We start from the raw sequence: 4,772 nt of genomic DNA, 5'->3' as shown, positions 1-4,772 counted from the left end.
TTGAGATACCACCTTACACCAGTTAGAATGGCAAAAATTGACAAGGCAAGAAACGATAAATGTTGGAGAGGTTGTGGAGAAAGGGGAACCCTCTTACACTGTTGTTGGGAATGCAAGTTGGTACAGCCACTTTGGAAAACAGTGTGGAGGTTCCCAGCCATTGCACTCCTGGGTATTTATCCCAAAGACATAGACGTAGTGAAAAGAGCCATATGCACCCCAATGTTCATAGCAGCAATGTCCACAATAGCCAAACTGTGGAAAGAGCTGAGATGCCCTTCAACAGATGAATGGATAAAGAAGATGTGGAATATTACTCAGCCATCAGAAAGGATGAATACCCAACTTTTACACCAACATGGATGGGACTGGAGGAGATTATGCTAAGTGAAATAAGTCAAGCAGAGAAAGTCAATTATCACATGGTTTCACTTATTTGTGGAACATAAGGAATGGCATGGAGGACAGTAGGAGAAGGAAGGGAAAAATGAAGGGGGGGAAAATCGGAGGGGAAGACGAACAATGAGAGACTATGGACTCCAAGAAACAAACTGAGGGTTCTAGAGGGGAGGGGGTGGGGGGGATGGGTTAGCCCGGTGATGGATATTAAGGAGGGCATGTACTGCATGGAGCACTGGGTGTTATATGAAAACAATGGATTGTGGATCACCACATCAAAAACTAATGATGTATTATATGATGACTAACATAATATGATAAAATTAAATTTAATTTAAAAAAATAAATGTAAAGACATATATAGATTAACAGTAAAGGAATGGAGAAAGATGTACCACATTAACACTAATTGAAAGAAAGCTGGAATTACTATATTAATTTCAGACAGCAAACTTGAATGCAAGGAAAGTTATCAGGGATAAAGGGGGGCAGTATATAATGGTAAAGGGGTTAATTCTCCAAGAATACATAACAATCCTTAATCTGCATGCACCTAACAAAAGAGCATTAATATACCTAAGGCAAAAACTGATAGAACTGCAAGGAGAAAGAGATGGATGCACTATTATAGGTGGAGACTTGAACCTCCATCTACCAGGAATGAACAGATGTAGCAGACGGAAGATCTATAGAATATAATTGAACTCAACAACATTGTCAACTAGATCTAACTGACATCTATAAAGTATTTCATCTAACAACAGAATGTGCCTCCTTCTGAAACTCATGTAGAACACCCCTCCTTTCACATTGCTGCCCAGGTGAATACAACCATATCTTTCATTAGCTAAATAAATGCATGTTTTAATTTAAAAAATTTAGGATATAATTAAAATTGTCCCAAATATAAACATGTGTGTGATGAATAGGCATGTAGTTCCCTTTCAATTATTCCTGGGTTCTTCTGGAAAACTGGTATCCAGTCTAGTTAAGCAGAAGTACAAGATAGTGTGAAATCAGGTGTTAAAAGAAATGCAAAACTGAGCATCTACAACAACTGGATTGTTTTTATTTATAATAGTTTGGCTTAGCCACATGCAGTTAGACCTGATGTTCAGCATCAGCTTATTCTCAACAGCATTTATGGGGGATAGGATCTTTGCTGTACTAACACTGAATCACCCTCCAGTGTTCCTCTCTCAAGAGCAAGGTTTGGTTTCAATTGGCCCATCTTGGATCACAGCCAAAGTGGTTTAATTCCTGAAGTTTTAAAAGAACGTCACTATGAAGCATGGTGGGCCCTGGAGTATGCCAAAGGTAGGTCCTTTCTTAGTCAGTTAAGTTAGTCAGTAAATTAAAGTGAATATTTCAAATAATGCTTACTATGTGACTGGAATTGTTTTTAAATGCTTTACAAATATTAACTCATTAATAGTGAAGTCAAAGACTCTAAAAAAAAGAATACAAAGTGTTTTTAATAATGTAAAAACCTTATTTTTAAGGAAGGAATGGAGATAAGGGAAGAGAAAAGAGAGGAAACCAGGGAATCGAGAAACAAAGATGAGGGCTGAAAGTGGAACTGTTTTCAGTGGGAAATTGAGGTAATTGCTGAAGGGAGTTAATGATGAGAGAGATAGTGTGAAAAGCTGCTCATTGAAAATGAATCCCCTTCCAGCATTGGTATTTTGGGAAAGCCTTTCATAAGAGCACAACACTGGTGGCAAAAAGAAAATATAAAAGGCGTTTTTCTACTCTGGCCTGATTCTTCAGATTGCCCCTACCTTGGAGTCCTGTCTTTCCCCTCTTGTTGAGCAATGCCAGGCCAGCAACAACAAAAACAGCATGGGGGCACCTGCATGGCTCAGTCAGTTAAACATCTGCCTTAATCTGCTTAATCCTAAACATCTGATCCTGATGTTTAGGTCATGATCTCAGGATCCTGGGGATCGAGCTCTGTGTTGGGCTGCCTGCTCAGTGGGAAGCTTGCTTCTCCCTCTCCCACTGCTCCCCTCCCCAGCTCATGCTCTCTAATAAATGAAATTAAAAAAAAAAAAAAAAACAGCATGAATTGAGCATTACCCATGTTACTGGCACTCGCACAAAGCATATCGTGTGCATTTTAGCCCTTGTGTCACAGGCTACAGATAAGCCCACTCATCTCTATTCCTTTCCAGAAGATGCTGATGTCATCAGGCAACAGATACCCTCTGCATAGTCAGGAGACAGGATGAAAAGTGAAAAACTGTATTTCCCAGATTCCTTTATAGTTCAGCCAGTCACATAGCTTAGGCTAAGCAGATACACCTGCATGAAATTTGGAAGATTCAAATTCCAGGGTATCTAGAAAAATAGAGCACAACTCTATTGCTCTGGGAAACAGTGCCATAAGGGCATTTGTGTGTCAGACATAGAAGAAGCTGGTTCTCTGCACCACCCCTAGGTTTATGGGTGTTGAGAGGTAAGGAGCAGAAGATCCGTTTACCTGGTCCATATCATGGCAGAGGTCGGGGAGTGAGAGGGTTTCTAGAACAAGCAGTTATGGAGGCAGCTTCCTATTTCCCCAGCTTCCTAGTAGTGGCAAAGGCACAAGCTTCCTCACTTGGTAGACCAGTTGTCCAGTAACATTTTGGGAGCCATTCCTAGAAGCTCAACTAAAAGACTGTCTTCACCTTTCAAAGTTTTATAAGCACCTACTTCCCTAACTCAGTCTCTCCTTGAACTAGCTTGAATGGATTCTGTTATCTACCCCTGACCTTTCACTGAGGTATCTTGACTAACTGGGACTGGTTATCTGACTTGGTTGAGTGGCAAGGGAGTGAGGATCTGTTTGCCACTGAAGAAAGGAATACTTATAATTCACAACTAGCAGTGGCAAAAGAGCTACTTAAACTATCATTTACAGCCATATAGGGAAAGTTCCTGTTGAAGAAATGATTTGGGCATATGGGGGCCTCTTCCATAGTACAGTATGAAATGTGAGTGCTGAGTGTTAAAGGCTTTTAACTACACTTCAGAACTTAAAGAAAATTTCAGGCTTAGTGTTGTAAATGTTTAGACAAAGACACAGGAGTTTCTCAGGTTACCCTAAAAAAAAAAAATTAAAATGATATAGCTAGCCAGAGACATAAAACAGAGATAGATAAAATGGATAGATAGATAAAATAGATAAAAATCAGATGCAAAGTTTCATCATGTGGGTTGGGGCATTAAGTCTTACAATGTATTTTATGTGAAACAGCACTGACTGAGAAAGAGTGGAACCATGAGAATTAGAAAGGTAACATTTGGGAGGAATAAGAGGATTCTGAATTCCCCAAACTCTACTAATCATCTTTTTTTTTTTAAAGATTTTATTTATTTATTTGAGAGAGAGAGCACATGAGAGTAGGGAGGAGGGTCAGAGGGAGAAGCAGACTCCCTGCCAAGCAGGGAGCCAGATGCGGGACTCCAGGATCATGATCTGAGCTGAAGGCAGTCGCTTAACCAACTGAGCCACCCAGGTGCCCCTCTACTAATCATCTTTTGAGAACCAAATCAGCCTGCCTGACACTTTTTCCTCAAAATGTTCTCAGGTTCCACACATCCCACCTCTCATTGCCTTCAGACTTTCAATTATATCCCAGCACTCCTCAGGAGACCAATTAGAAAGTCAAATCCAGGAGGAAAATGCTCACATGCCAAAAAAATTACAAAACTTTGCTAATTAATTTTCCATATTGCTACATAACACATCAACCCAAAACTTAGCAGCTTAAAGCAATAACAGTTTTATCTAGTTCATGAGTCTGGTTGTCAACTTGGGCTGAGAAAGCCTGGGTGGTCCTTCTGGTCTGGGTCGGGATCAATTATTCACATCTGAGTTCACTCACACGTCTAGGATTTTTTTTTTTTAAAGATTTTATTTATTTATTTGAGAGGGAGAGAATGAGAGACAGAGAGCACAAGAGGGAAGAGGGTCAGAGGGAGAAGCAGACTCCCTGCTGAGCAGGGAGCCCGATGTGGGACTTGATCCCGGGACTCCAGGATCATGACCTGAGCCGAAGGCAGTCGCTTAACCAACTGAGCCACCCAGGCGCCCCACACGTCTAGGATCTTAAGTGGATGGCAGCAGACTATTCATAGGATCTCGAATTCACCAACAGGCTAGCTTGGGTTTGTTCACAAGGTAGTGGAATGGTTCCCACTGTGAGAGCAGAAGCTGCAAAACCTCTTGAAGCCTAAATTCAGAACATGAGCAACATCACTTTCTCCACGTTCTGTTGGTTGCTCATTTTCAAGAAGTGGAGAAATAGATTCCACTTTTTAATGGAAATGGAGCAAATAATTTTAGCCCTTTTTTCAACCTACCACATATTTGTAATGATAAATAAAAC

The sequence above is a fragment of the Eumetopias jubatus genome, unplaced genomic scaffold (genome assembly GCF_037043125.1).
Source record: "Eumetopias jubatus isolate StellerSeaLion01/CBP00866 unplaced genomic scaffold, mEumJub1_p1.0 scaffold_8, whole genome shotgun sequence".
In the NCBI taxonomy this organism is placed as follows: domain Eukaryota; kingdom Metazoa; phylum Chordata; class Mammalia; order Carnivora; family Otariidae; genus Eumetopias; species Eumetopias jubatus.
This window is presented reverse-complemented; position numbering follows the sequence as displayed.